Source organism: Oryx dammah, unplaced genomic scaffold (assembly GCF_014754425.2).
Source record: "Oryx dammah isolate SB20612 unplaced genomic scaffold, SCBI_Odam_1.1 HiC_scaffold_15, whole genome shotgun sequence".
Lineage (NCBI taxonomy): Eukaryota > Metazoa > Chordata > Mammalia > Artiodactyla > Bovidae > Oryx > Oryx dammah.
Window position 1 is genome coordinate 13,230,719 of NW_024070199.1, and position 16,499 is coordinate 13,247,217.

Below are 16,499 nucleotides of genomic sequence, written 5' to 3' on the forward strand. Positions count from 1 at the left end.
GAATGAATTACCAAGATATACTAAGAATTACTTAGAATTACTTAAGAATTACTAAGATACTTAAGAATTACTAAGATACTTAAGAATCACTACGATACTGGATATATCCGAGCCAGAGCTGAAGAAATAAGTAATAAAAACTTTCTTTTTGAGTTTTATATGTTTTTGCTTTTAAAAATATGAATATATTTACCTAAGAATCAAATCCTAGTTTTTACTATGGTGAACATGACCATCTGTCTTCCCCCAATCTAGTCACACCTATTTCACATTGGGATAAGTGGCATCAAGACTCTTTGAGGAAGTAAGTCAAAATGTCTGTTTCCAACTGGATCCAATGGGTGGGGATCAAAGACAGCCCATAGAGAATGATCAGGTCATTCCTGCAGTGAGTGGTCTCCATGGAGGGGGAAGTGCTGAACCAAGGCTAAAGATGAAAATTAAAGTTTCCAGATAATTGAAGGAATTTAAATTTTCTCAGCACTGGATTTTCTTAATGTGGAGTCAACCAGAAGATGCTATAAGAGTAACCAAGAATGGCCCAATGAGACCTTCCTGCAAGAGAGCCCCAACTCCCCACCACCTGTAGAGAAACTTTAGCCTCCTAAACATTCCAGGAGTTCCAAAGACTAAATTTAATCAGAGAACTGAGAAAATGCAGAAAGAAAGGAAAACAGTCAAACACAAAGTAAGAATAGTTTAGCCATTGAAAAGGTCAAGGACATTTAGTTCCTCCTCAAGGGCTAGAGATAATATTCTGAGCCATATCCTCTGAGCTATTTTGCAGGTATTTCTGTGCTGCTTACAAGCACATGGACTCCAGATGGCTTGGAAACAGAAGATGGATGATGTTGACTCCAGGTTACCTCATCATTGACCAGAAGAAAGCCCATGAATCGTCCATCACGCAGCCCACAACACCCCTCTCTTACCTTGTCTTTAGTTTTTTATTTTTATTTTTTTTGAAGTTTTAATTACTTTTATTGGCATCATTAGAAAATTGTTTATACTTATAACATCAAAATATGTTTAGGAATACAGAAAATAGCAAAGATTTTATTTCTTTCTTTGATATTTATTTCAATTATTTTATTTTATTTTTTTTTAAATTTATTTATTTATTTTTAATTTTTACTTTACAATTCTGTATTGGTTTTGGCAAAAACGTTTCCTTGAAAGCCTTGGGGGAAAGGCCTTTAAGCACTAGCTACCTAGACCCCTTGCTTGTCTGGCACCCAGCAGATAAACACTGCACTTTCCTTCACCAGAACCTAGTGTTGGTAGATTGGCATTATTGCCCACAGGCAAAGGGACCCAAGCTTGGTTCGGTAACAGAAGTAAAGCACATAAATCTGTAAAATCACTCCTTTTCTGAGTTCACTTTTATCTCTCCTGAATCAGAATCAGGTCTTTTAACCCTTTACAGGCAGAATTTTCCGCTCACAAACTTGACTCATCCTTCGGCGAGACCTGCCTGAAAACGCCCAAATGTGAAGCAATTGTCTCTCTCCACTCCCCTCTCTTGACCCGATAAATTGATGAACTGCAGGGCCATCAGCACCTTGCCTACCTTCTTCTGTTTTCCAATGCCTCCTTTTTTTTCATTCTCCGTGGCTTCCTGCAAGATAATGGAATTTGTTATCCAACACAAGGAGCAATAGACGAGGAGAGGGAATTAACAACAACAACAACAAAAGACCAGGTGAGAGAATTTCTAAGATGGTGACGAAGCACAGAATAATATGCAAAATGCTGAAGATAGAATTCAACTTAGAATTCTGTAACCTGCCAAATAGGAGTGAAAAGAAAATAAACACATTTTCCTATATACCAAGACTAAAGGACTTCACCACTCCAAGTTCCTCACCGAAGCGTCGCAGGGAGAAGGCCTGAGTTCGCACATTCTCGCGAGATCCACGAAGGTCATGTGATGGTGCAGGTGCCGTGTGATCTCAGGGTTACCGTGACCTTGGGTTCTCTTTCCTGCCACGTGCCCGGCACTGTGCCTCGCTGCCCTCCCAACCACCCAGTCAGCCCTGTGGTGGTCTGTGCAGGGGCTGGAAAAAAAAATTGCCAGACAAGAGACAGAAGGAAAGAGAATAGAGTTTATTAGAGCGGGAGATGCTGTTAGAATAGCGGAAGGCTTAAGCGAGAGCTGACCAGGAACGTGTGACATCTTCCTGTTTTTATAGCCAGGAAACAATGGAACAGGACAGAAATTTTGCAAGTCATTTGCTGATTGGATGAGGTACGTATACTTTCTTTATACCTGGGAGGAGAAGAACAGTGTAAATACATTTCTTCATATGAGACAAAAAGGGACAAACAAAGCTGTCTAGGAGGGTTCAGAAATTCTGCAGCAACTGCAACATGGCAGAAGGGTCTGGTGTTTTCTGTTCTTGTGTTTTGATGCCCTTCAAGCAGAACTTATCTTGTTCTTTTGTCCTCTGGGCACGGCGAGCCCCTAGCCTGCCTACCCAGGTCTAACCGTCCCTTGCTTGTATGCTCAGTTGCTCGGTTGTGTCCTGACTCGTGGCAACCCTGTGAACTGTATACAACTTAAAAAAAAATGTAAATATACATTGATGAGAAAAATAAATGCAGAAGTAAGTTGTGGGGGAAACCAGCAATCATAGATGTTGATGATATGCTAGAAAAGTAAACTATTAGATATACATCAAAGTAATAGGGATTTTTAATGGCTACGATGAAAACAAATTTTCTATCACAATAATGATAGCAGAAGAGGGTGTGTTAAATATATATTTAAACATGCAAATGCCTCACATATTTGATAGTGTGATAGAAACAGACTTCCTTAAATTTGTTACAAAAGTTGAGGCCAATTTATGTCTTCAAAACTTAAGGAAAATCACTGAAAAATAACTAAAACCTATGCCTTCCAACTAGTGTGTGTGTGTTAGTCACTCTCACACGTGTCAGACTCTAAGACCCCATGGACTGTAGCCCGCAAGGGTCCTCTGTCCATGGAATTCTCCAGGCAAGAATACTGGCATAGGTTGCCATTTCCTCCTCCAGGAGATCTTCCCCATCTAGGAATCAAACCTGTCTCCTGAACTGGCAGGCAGATTCTTTACCACTGAGCCACCTGGAAAGCCCTGGGTTAGGTTAACAGGCAGGCTAGCCATCATTCCAGAGATGCCCTGAAGCTCAAAAAAGGCTGTGGGAACTTCCTTGACTATGAAGAGGTTAAGACTCAGTGCTTCCAATGCAGGGATTGTGGGTTGGGTCCCTGGTCAAGAACTAAGAGCCCACATGCCACAGTGTGGCCAAGGGAAAAAAAAAGAAGGCTATGGAGGAGTCAACTTGCCCCTAAGTCTCCATGCTGATTTTAAATTATAGTAAAAAGTGCAGATATTCCCAGGATCCTTGAAAAAGCAGATGACACTGTATGGAAAATGACTTCAGAGACAGCCATCCAGGCTCTCAGGACCAGCCTTGGAAAAGATGGACAGTTCAGTAGCATAGAAAGATGAGGTGAAAAGTCAATTTCCTGATATCCAGGCTGGCTTTGAAAGAAAGAAGCAAATGCCCTCTGGGAAGGGCAGCGGCTTGCAGAACAGTGCCCCCCGGTGTGGGAACTGTGGGCCTCCAGTACTCTTGCCTGGACAATCCCATGGACAGAGGAGCCTGGTGGGCTGCAGTCCATGGGGTCGCTAAGAGTCAGACACGACTGAGCGACTTCACTTTCACTTTTCACTTTCATGCATTGGAGAAGGACATGGCAACCCACTCCAGTGTTCTTGCCTGGAGAATCCCAGGGACGGGGGAGCCTGGTGGGCTGCCACGTCTATGGGGTCGCACAGAGTCAGACACGACTGAAGCGACTTAGCAGCAGCAGCAGCAGCAGGCTGTGCTTTCTAAGATGGTGGAAGAGGGGTACATTTGCTACAGCATGTATCCTGTGGATTTCCATGCATGGGAATGGCTCAGTTTTCCTTGGTCAGAAATCTTAACGCCAGGATCTGTTCTTTTTCAAAGAAGTCATACTAAATTATGGTACAAGAGCTTCTTCCATCCCTTCCTTCTCTCATTATCTGTTGAATATGCACCCCCTGCTATAAGGTTTTTTCAAAAGCAAAATGTTGGGTAGTAAATTTCCCTGACAAAGAGAAAAAGAAAATAAAGAAGTTGGTGAAATGACAAATCTTGATAAATAAATGAAACAAATTAGTTACAGAAATATTAAATAAAGTAATATAAGATGAAAAAATTAAGTCAAGAAAATGTAATATTTTTTATTTCTAGAAAAATTGGACAGGTCTAAGAATAAGATAAGTCAATAATATAAAAAAATAAAAAATGTAAGTATATTTAAAAGAGAATTTAATAATCACAAGCAATACATTTTAAACTCAGTTGAATTTCTTAGCTTTCACAAAAATATAAAGAACATCATCAGTTCAGTTCAGTTGCTCAGTCCTGTCTGACTCTTTATGACGCCATGAACTGCAGCATGCCAGGCTTCCCTGTCCATCACCAACTCCTGGAGCCTGCTCACACTCATGTCCATTGAGTTGGTGATGCCATCTAACCATCTCATTCTCTGTCATCCCCTTCTCCTTCCTTCGATCTTTCCCAGCACCAGGGTCTTCTCCAATGAGTTAGTTCTTCGCTTAAGGTGGCCAAAATATTGGAGTTTCAGCTTCAGCATCAGTCCTTCCAATGAATGTTCAGGACTAATTTCCTTTAGGATGGATTGGTTGGATCTCCTTGCATCCCAAGGGACTCTCAAGAGTCTTCTCCAGCACCACAGCTCAAAAGCATCAATTCTTCGGCACTCAGCTTTCATTATAGTCACATCCATACATGACTACTGGAAAATACCTGGCTTTGACTAGACGGACCTTTGTTGGCAAAGTAATGTCTCTGCTTTTTAATATGCTGTCAAGGTTGGTCACAGGTTTTCTTCCAAGGAGCAACCGTCTTTTACTCTGATGGCTGCAGTCACCATCTGCAGTGATTTTAAAGCCCCAGAAAATAAAGTCTGTCACTGTTTCCACTGTTTCCCCATCTATTTGTTGTGAAATGATGGAACCAGATACCACAATCTTAGTTTTCTGAATGTTGAGGTTTAAGCCAACTTTTTCTCTCTCCTCTTTCACTTTCATCAAGAAGCTCTTTAGTTCTTCTTCACTTTCTGCCATAAGGATGGTGTCATCTACATATCTGAGGTTATTGATATTTCTCCCAGCAATCTTGATTCCAGCTTGTGCTTCATCCAGCCTGCCATTTTGCATGATGGAAAATAATAGAATGGGAAGACTAGAGATCTCTTGAAGAAAATTAGAGATGCTAAGGGAACAGTTCATGCAAAGATGGGCACAACAAAGGACAGAAATGGTATGGACCTAACAGAAGTAGAAGATATTAAGAAGAGGTGGCAAGAATACACAGAAGAACTATAGAAAAAAGATCTTCATGACCCAGATAACCATGATGGTGTGATCACTCACATAGAGCCAGACATCCTGGAATGCAAAGTCAAATGGGCCTTAGAAAGCATCACAGGAACGAAGTTAGCGAAGGTGATGGAATTCCAGATAAGCTATATCAAATCCTAAAAGATGTTGCTGTGAAAGTGCTGCACTCAATATGCCAGCAAATTTGGAAAAGAACATCATAATCACTGCATAAGTTATTAAAATAACATCATAAAAATACAAAAGCTGACTCAGTGATCTCTTAATGAACTGAATAAGTTCTTATGAGTCTGTTGCTCCCAAAAGAAAATCTTTGTGATATTTAAACTTTTATTTTAGTTAATAGAAAACAGAAACTGCTACCCTGTTAATTTTATGAAGCTAATAAAACTGTAGCTAAGGCAGACAAAAAAATATCAAAAATACCATTTGCAATTTAAGGAAATATGAAGATATCTACAAATGTATCAAATATTTGCAAGGTCTTTGTAAACATTTATAAAATATAAATCATGTCAGTGGATTTTGAGTCAATATCATAAAGATACCAATTGTCCCCAAATTAATCAACAAATTCAACTTAATTCTAATACAATTCACCATAGGATTTCTCATACCTTGGTAAGTTGAAACTGAAATTAGTATTGAAGAGTGTGGGACAGGAATAGCAAAGACAATTTTGAGAGACTTTTAAGAAAGGAGAGATGTACTAACATGATATTAAGGAGGTATAAATCTAAAGTGATTTTTAAAAAATGTAAAATTTCCCCAAGGATTAAAATGGATGAATGGAATAGAAGTTAGATGTGATGATAATTTAAATTAAAAGGGAAACTTTTACCCTCCTTATGAGAATGCAAGTTTTTACAATATGTTGAACAATGTAGAAATATAAGAAAGTTGAGAAAGTGTATATTGAGTGAATCTGAAACTATAGTTTCCTAAAGTCATTCTGGAACTCTGCACAAGGAAACACAAAAAGACTAATCAGCATCTTTAATCATAGCAACAGATTGAATTCTTTAAATGTCCATTAGTAATAGAATGAATACCTTGTATTTTATTCATAAATTACATAGCACTTAGAATAGTGTTTATTCATTAGCATACATTTTGAAAACATAATGTAGAATAAATAAGTTGCAATAAAATTCATAAGCTATATTAACATTTATGTTTAATAAAATAAAAATAACATTATAGTCTATTTATGGAACAGTACATTCAAATTTGAAATCAAAAACATGGAAGAGAAGATTAAACATCAACTTCAAGAAGATTTTTGCCTTTGAGGATGGAGAAGGAGAAATGGGGTGAAAAGTTAGTACGGACGTTCCATCTGTAATAATCTATTTCTCTTTTAAAAAACATCTAAAGGTGATGTGGAAAATATTTACATTTTTTAGTCTGAGGAGTGGGAGCACATTTTCATCCTCCAACTGTTTAAAATATTTTATACTAAAAAGCAAGTATATGTTAACAAAGTACCCTTCATTCATTCATTTATTCACTCATTTATTCATCCATGTATCCACTCGTATTCATTTTACAATTCTACACTTTGTGCTAGGCCTGATGCCAGGAACAAATGATGAATAAGAAACAGAGGCTGTCCTCTAGGCAGTCTCCTCTAGGTAGTTCACAGCTCCATAATTCTGCAAGTACACACTGGAGTCCAGAGGAAATATTTGAAGTATGCTATTTACTAGAGGTAGCTTAGGTAAAGGTGGTCCTAGAAATGAGGTTTACAGAGATCTGACAATGAAAATGAGGAAAGAGCATTTATGGACACAACTTGTCCAGATTTCTAATTGTCTAAACCTTCTGATGCACAATTTTATCCTAAGACTCTGGGCCCACTATACAGATACACTATCTCATCTTTTATTATATCGCATGTACCTAGTGGAGTCCTTGGCTCATGGGAAGCATTAAGAAATGTTCAGTTAGCTGAGTTCAAGTACTTTGTGCTCACTGGAAGTGTTTCAGCCCTGAGAAGCCACAGTCGAAATGTTTGCCCTAGATAGGCTTTTCAAGAGTGATTCTATAATTTTCTTATCCTTGTTTATGTACACTGGATAAATGTCAGATCTCTTGTCAGTCCATAGCCATTTTGACAAGATTATGAATTCTGCTTGTGCCACCTTGCAGAAGGGTATGGTACATTATCTTTCTTTTCAATCAATCCAGATAATCAGACTTATTAAAATGCAAAGTTCCTAACATCTTTCACAACCTCCAGGCTTAGTGGACCTAAAATTGTGATGCATTTAAAAATCAGGAGTGAATGTACCTTAAGCCCTAGGCCCCCAATGGAATTATAGTTCCAAGTTCCATTAATCTATTGTAATCAACAATATCAAAATATCTTACAAAATCATCTAAATTCCATAAAATCCCCCAAAGGGAAAGGCCCATTATTCACTAATATAATTTTTATTGAAATGAGACAAAGTTAGGATTATGTACATATATATTATATTAGACAATATTAAAAATATTAGGAGGGTAAAGGGATTACCAAGCTAATAATAAGATTTTAAACGTCACTATCTCTTCATTCCTTACTTAATGAATGCCTATTATGTGCTTTCTGATGTGCTCAAGGTCTGTGTGTAGAGGTAATAAGGCAAAGATGGGTCCTGGTAGAGCCTGAGGTATAACAAGAAATTTACACACAGAAAACAGAATGAGGATACAAGGGTGGGAAGCACTTCCTTTGCCTGGAAACTAAAATAGACAACACTTGTTTGAATCTTGAGGCCTGGGCTAGAATATAAAAGACCGTGTGAGCTATGAAACTTATCTGAATTTATTATGAAGATTAACATAATGTAGATTTTTACAATTAAATCATATATGGAATAAAGCTTTAGTTGCAATTCTTGCAAAAATTGGTTACATTATCTGCAGGAGATTCAAGCCTTATTGGTTTAGTCATTCAGTCATAATCGATTGTACTAAAGGTTTGGATAAAATCGGTCATCGCTGTCGTCTTCTAAAGCTGATTCAGTTTTTTTGGTAACATGCACTCTTTATCATTTTCACCAAAATTATTGATTTAAAGAGCATTTATTGCATTTCAAAGTAGATTTAAGAATTTCCCAGAAGTTCTATGATAAGAAAATACATTCTTTGTTTCCATAGAAATGCTCTTGTACCTGCTGTTCCCTGTATGTGCAGGAGCAAGGTTTCAGAACATTTGGTGTTCTGTGGTTGAAATATGCACCCACAAGGCAGAACAAATGCAAAGTGCTGCCCTCTGTTGAAAAATGCCAAGTATGCAAATCAATCCGTGAAAGGTAGATCAAAGTATTATACCTACACTAGTAAGAGATGATTTAAAGAACTAAAAAAAAAAAAAAAAAAAAAAAAATTTTTTAAAAAAAAATAAAAAAATTTTTTTTAAAAAAAAAAAAAAAAAAAAAAAAAAAAAAAGATCTGTGAAGAATTAATAACTTATCCAGATTTGAATAAAAAATTATCAGGCCAAAGGAAAAGATGATAAATTTGAATATTTTAAAGGATTTTACTATCTACGTTGGAAAATGTTAAGCTAAAATAGAATAATACATAGGAAAATATTTTTCTATGGATGACAGATGAGTGGATGATTGCTATAATTTTAAGTAGCTCATATAAAGCATCAAGATGCCAAAAGATAATTAAAAAAATAGTACTGAAGGTATTTCACAAAGGAGGTCACAGAAATCATAATATACATCTGACAAAATTTTAATACTACCAGCAGTTTTTGACTTGAAATATACCTCTAAATTTATTTATCCCTCAATACTGGGAAGGTGGTTATAAAATGGTAAATTTTTAGGGCTGAACTTTATTAATTGTTATAAACTTACTGTAAGTCAATACAGCAATAATCTGGAAAAAAAAAAGCTTCAGTGTACCACACAGTGATATCATTCCTTGATATTTGATTAAGGAAATAATACAAAAGTTCTAGATCAGGAGGTATCATTTATAATTGCAAAGCACAAAAATCAGAACAAATATATGTCCTAAGAAAATATTCTTTAATACCCTGTTACATTAAAATTATGAAGTTACTGGAAATTCCTTGGCAATCCATTGGTGAGGACTGTGTGCTTCCTCTGCATGGGGCATGGGTTTAATCCATGGTTGAGGAACTAAGATCCCACAGGACACACAGTGTAGCAAAAAAAAAGAAGCCCAAACCCAAAACACAACTATTTTAAAAAGATTATGAAATTGCTACAGATAATGCATACACTGACAGGATATATAATTCTCCCAATCAAAATAAGAGTGTCCACCTGTGGTTTTGTTACCCTACACAACAAAATAGGTTTTGCATGTGTAAGTATGGTCACAAGCCTTAAAAAGGAAGATCATTTGGCATTATTTAAACAGGTCCAATCTAATCACAAAAGCCTTTGAAATCAGAGAAAACTCCCTAGCTGAAGTGAGAGAGACATGAGCAGAAGAAGTAGAAGACAGGAAGATGACAGAAGAGGAAATCAGAGAGATTCTGAGGAAGAAGAATTTGGCACGGCATCACTTATTCTAGGGCTTCCCTGGTAGCTCAGCTGGTAAAGAACCTGCCTGCAAAGCAGGAGACTCTGGTTTGCTTTCTGGGTTGGGAAGATCTCCTGGAGAAGGAATAGGCTGCCAACTCCAGTATTCTTGGGCTTCCCTGGTGGCTCAAATGGTAAAAAAAAATCCACTTGCAATGAGGAGATCTGAGTTCGATCCCTGGGTTGGGAAGATCCTGTGGAGGAGGACATGGCATCCTACTTCAGTATTCTCACCTAGAATCCTAGGTGAGATTCTCACCTAGATAATCCCCATGGACAGAGGACCCTGGGAGGCTATAGTCCATGGGGTTGCAGAGAGATGGACACAACCGAGCTACTAAACACAGTACAGTGCTTATTCTAAGATACGTAAGTTCCAGGCAAGATCAGAGAGAAGTTTCTAGGAACTAAGGATGCCCTCCCGTAGCAGTCAGTAAGGACACACATGTGACAGTCTTACAGCCACAAGGTGCTGAATTCAGCTAACAAGCTGAGTGAAATTGGAAGCATTTTCTTCCAGTCTCCAGTAAGATGTAAGCCCTGCCATCACCTTGATTTTGATGCTCTAAGAACTAGAGCTGAGGAATCAACCCAGCCTGGGACTTCTGACCTACAGAACTGTGAGATGATAAATTTACATGGTGTGAAGCCCTAAATTTACAGTAATTTGACGTAAAAGGAAAAAGGAAACTAACAAACATCTGAACATTTTGTAGAAAAATATAAAGTATTCTTGCTGATATTCTTTATGAAATGGCAGAATACTAGCACATACAAACACACATACTCTCCCTCTCTTTCTCACATATGTGCACATGCGCACACACAAATGCAAAACAATACACAAATCTATACACAGACCATTCTCTAACTAAATGAAAAAAGTATGAAAAGAAAAAAATGTGCTTATTTTCTAGAATTCGGGGTTTAAAAATGATTATTTGAAATGATTTATTATTGCTGTACTATCCTTTCAGTATAAGTTAAAACATTACTACAAATCATAGATAATAAAGTATGAAAAGAAAGGTTTCCTTAAACTAGTACCTTTTCTGTGAGTGTGTTGTCTCCCCAAGCCTATTCGCCCTCCTGTGGATAATGAGAGGCAGTAACACACAAATATAAGTAAACTTTCTGCATATTCTGCCTTCTAAATTGTCCAACTCGGGACTTCCCTGTGGTCCAGTGGTTAAGACTGCCTTCCATTGCAGAGAGAGTGGGTTTGATCTTTGATCAGGGAGTCAAGATCCTCCATACCTTGCAGCCAAAAGACCAAAACAAAACAGAAGCAATGTTGTAACTAATTCAATAAAGAGAAAAAAAGAAAAAAAAAAATGGTCCACAAAAAAAAGTTCTAAATTGCCCAGCTCTCCACATCTGCTGCCAGGTGATTCCTGAAACAGATTTAGCCTCATTTTAAATTTTATGATCAGTTCCCTGGTCTGGTCATAAACAGACAACTCAGGAAAACTAGATTAGCCTGAAGAAGAGTCATTTTCTGATCCTATGCTTCAACTCTAACGATTAGACGCATGACGTGCTCTTTGAGAAGTACCCTTCCTGGAGCCAATTCAAAAAACAAGATGTCTTTCTTTTTGTGTGTGTGCCTGCATCCCGATAGCTGAATCCTCCTCTTTTTCCTTGAATAGAATACTAGGAGGGCAAACAAGGGCCAACCAGCTGGAGATATGAGAAGTTTGATTTAGAAAGACTCTGCTATGGGAAGTACATGAACTGAGATTCCTTAACTAGAAATAGCCAATGATAAATTAGATCCAGAGTCCGTGGAGAGGACTTGAGTTGAGAAATTAAAGGAATATAAAGAGAACAGAGGAATTAAATCCTGAAGCAGATCTGAAATAAATTGGGGAGGTCCAGGAGAATATCCATGAACACCGGATTTTGGAATTGTGTGCTAATGGGCGTGCACCACACTATATGGGGTCAAGCTACATGTCAAGTTACGCATGTGCTCCAATAACTCAGCCTCACTCCAGCTCCTCCAGTCCTATGGCTGTGCTTTGTTTTCATCTGTCATTTGAAGTTATGCAATTCTGTTCTCAGTTGTTGGTCCCCTGGTCAAACATTGATGCCTGTTGAGATCTCCTGTGTACAGCATGTCCCCCTGTGTCCTGGTCAACCTGCAAATGAAGGTCAGCAAATTGTATCCGAATCAAAGAAAGCAAAAGGCAGTAGGAATGCTTGCATAGTCTTTATCACGCTGCTGGACTCTCTTCTGATCTATGACTGTGTGATATATTTTCAACTCTCTTTCCTTTTTACCATTACAACATGTGGCTCTTATCTTTCTTTCCCTCTCTGATGTCAGAGTTTAAAAGTAAATACCTCAGAAATGAGGGCAGGCAAAGATATAAAAAAGCAAAAGAACTTCCTTGGGGGACACAGAGAGAAACCCATCTGCCCTATATGTGAGTGGGGTTGAGGAGGGCTGCTAGGAGGGAACAGACCAAAGGCTGCCCAGGGACACACATGTCCCTTTATGCTCAGCTAATGTTGACAACAGATTTTGATGGAATGAGTTTGTCAGAGCCAGAAAGTAGCCAACTTCTCTGTCTTTGAATGTTCTAGGGAAAAAGAATCATACAGAAGCAAAGTGACCAACTTCTCTGTCCTTGAACATTCTAGGGAAAAAGAATCATACAGAAACTTCTAGGATTATAAGGAATTTATACCCACTGCTATTACTTAAGTTCAAACCACTATCTTCTGTTGTCTGAATGACATAATAGGTGAACCTATTTACTTCTGCCCCCTCCAATTTTTCTACACTAGTGAAAGTAACCTATTAGAAGCTTAATCAGGTGAAACCATTTCCCTAAAATTTCTCAATAACATCCACAAAAAATTAAAACTCTTAACTATGACCTACAAGATTGTGTGTGATATAGTTCTAGAGAATACTCAGATTTCACCTACTATTCACTTTTACTCACTAAGCTCTAGGAAATTACAACCCCATCACCTTACATCCTTCATAATCTTTTATAATGTCACACTTTATTCATTTACTGACTGTTTGTTATGAGTGGTGGACGTTGGCTGGTAACCTCTTGTCCCTCAGTTTTCATGTCTGCAAAATAGAGACAATAATAAACAGCATCAGTTGCGTGTTTGTTATATGCCTCTCCTAGTCATGCCCACTGATAATTACTAGTTTGTTCTCCATATTTGTGAGCCTATTTCTGTTTTGTTATATAAATACATTTTATTTTTTAGACTCCGCATATAAGTGATAACATAGTATTTGTCTTTATTGGATTTATTTCACTAAGCATAATGCTATACAGGTCCAAACATATTGTTGAAAATGGCAAAATTTCATTCTTTGTATGACATAATAGTGTATAGATATGTATATACTGTACACATATATGTCTCACATCTTTTTAACTCTTCATCTCTTGATGGGCACTTTGGCTGCTTCCATATCTTGGCTACTGTAAATAGTGCTGCTATGAACATTGGGGTGCATGTATCTTTTGAAACTGATGTCTTTATTTTCTTCAGATATATACCCTGAGGTAGAATTGTTGGATCTGATGGTAGTTGCATTCTTGGTTTATTGTGGATCCTCCATACTGTTCTTCATTAGAGGTTATACCAATTTACATTCCTACCAACAGTATTTGAGGGTTCCCTTTTTTCCACACCCTCTCCAGCTTTTATTGCTTGCAGATTTCTTGATGATACCTATTCTGACTGATGTAAGGTGACATTTCATTGTGGTTTTTATTTGCATTTCTCTAATTTTTAGCAATGTTGAGCATCTTTTCATGTGCCTGTTTGTCATCTGTATCACTTTTTTGGAAAAAATGTCTTCTGTTCATTCTTTTAAGTTGGATTGTTTCTTTGATACTGAGTTGAAAGAGCTATTTATATATTTTGGAATATTAACCCCTTATCAGTTATATCATTTGCAAATACTTTCTCCCATTTAGTAGATTGTCTTTTATTTGTTTATTGTTTCCTTTGCTGTGCAAAAGCTTTTGAGTTTAATTAGGTCCCACTTTCCTTTTTGCTTTGATTTCTTTTGCCTCAGGAGAAAGATCCAAAAAAATATTGGTACCATTTATGTCAGACTGTTCTATTTGTTTTCTGGGAGTTTCAGTATTTCAGGTCTTACATTTAGATCTGTAATCCATTTTGAGTTTATTTTTGTAAATGGTATGGGGAAATATTCTAGTTTCACTCTGTTACATATGGCTGTCCAGTTTTCCCAGCACCACTTATTGAAGAGACTTTTTTCCTCCACTGTCTATTCTTCCCTCCTTTGTCATAGATTAATTGATCATAGGTGTATAGATTTATTTCTGGGCTCTCTACTCTGGTCCATTGATTTATGTTTCTGCTTTGGTGACAGTACCATACTGTTTCAGTTACTGTATCTTTGTAGTATAGTCTGAAGTCAGGGAGCATAACATCTCCAGCTTTTTTTTTTTTTTTTTTTTCCCTTAAGATTGCTTTGGTAATTTGGGGTCTTCCATTTAAATTTAGGATGACTTGTTCTAGTTCTGTGAAAAAACGTCATGAGTATTTTATAAGGATCATGGGTAAGTGCCAGTGTAAGTGCCAGTAAGGACTGCCTCCACTGTGCTCAGACACCACTGTAGGATGGAGCAGCCTCTGTATCTGATGACTGAACTCTTTCCTCAGTCCTCAGGCCTTTCCTCTGCCCTCACTCCAGTGTGGAACTCTGAAGTGAAGTAAGCGGAGCTGGAGTGTTCCCTTGGCCCAGGCTGTGGTGCCTGCTAGGGCGGTCATAGGATACCAGTCAGTCACCTGTGTGATCTGCCTTCTCCGCCCGATTCCAGGAATAAGCAAGTAGCATGCATATTCTTCAAGAGGAGAGTCCAGGCTTTCCCATAGCCCTCCTCTTATTCCCACGGGCTCTCCAGCCAGCCAAGAGGGCTTGCCTTCCCTTTGTCCAACCCTAGGACTATGGCTCAAACCAGTCACCCCCCAGAGAGGATCTCTGTTCTTGTGTAATCTCCCTTTCCCTCTGGTCCACTTTCTGGGGCACAGATCTCAACCTGATTACTTCTCCTCCTTTTTTACCTGATTCTGTGTGAACCCTTATTCTAGCCTTCGTTGTACAGGAGCGTTTCTGCCAGTTTCCAGTTTGTTTTCAGTGAGACTGTTTTTCAAGTAGATGCAGATGTGTTCATGGTGGGGAGGTGAGTTTCACGTTCTTTTACTCCACCATCTTGATCTCTCCAATGAACGTTTTTAAATGTACAATTAATGCTCCTTCCCTTTTCCCTCCTAGAGAGCAGGGATTAAGGCATTTTGTGATCTTCCTTTAACTCTGCCTGCGTTGGCACAGGCACATGGAATATCAATTTTGGAGTCAATTGAAACCCAACTCTGCCATGTATTAGTATGAGATTTGGGCTGCCAACTTATTCTTCCTAAAGATCAGTTTCCCATCTATAAACTGAAACCATACATGCTTAGAGCTATTGTAAAAAGTAAATCATCTGTGTGGCTTACACATGGCCATCTCCTACTATTATATCATTATTATTTTTCCAGCAGTATTCCAAAGGTCATCACTGGCCCACAAGAGTGAAGGAAATCAGATGAATATTTACATATCTCATTAGTCCTAGTATGCATCTGATCTTTTTTTTTTTTTTCAATTCTCATTTAGGCTATTCCCTCAAAAGAACTATGACCCTCCAATATTTTCCAATTCTGTCCACTCTTAGAACCTTAAAAAACAATGTCTACCCTACTCAGTGCATACACACACACACACACACACACAAACAAACACACAGAGTTTTATCTAGGCAGCGTTCTCTGAATATTACAGCTCATACTTATTTTTCCTTCCTCTGTACACTAGCTTGCAGTATTACCCAAACAGGGTAATTATATTGCCCACAGAGGGAGCCCTCCAGACAGGCTATCCTTAATTAATTTCTTTTGATAATATCTAAGACATTGATAGAATCTGAGTTCTTCTCCCAGTTTGATTTCATCAAATGGCTAATGTTTCCAAATTCTAGGACCCATATGAACTCAGAGTTGTTCTACATGTAGCTGTGTATTTGTTTCGTTTGATACTCACTTTAGAAAACATTTTGACAGTTTCCCAGTGTGAAGAAAAAGGATTTTTGTTTAATTAATGAAGCTTTTCTCAGGTCCAGATTTAGTCTTTTAATGCACTTTCAGCTGTTAGAAAGATACCAACTAAAATGCCTTAGCTATTGACGAATGCTTAATTATTTTCTTTCTGGAATAAATCACATTTTTAATGTAGACAAATCCTTGGATTTCTTAGCAGGAAATCCTTTAGCCCAGTGACGTACCAACGATCTGTGTTTATTTTCTATCTCTTCTTGTCTTATTTTAAATGAGAGATTTGAATTTGGGTAGACATACAAATACATTGGAGAAGGAAATGGCAACCCACTCCAATATTCTTGCCTGGAGAATGCCATGGACAGAGAAGCCTTGTGAGCTACTGTCTATA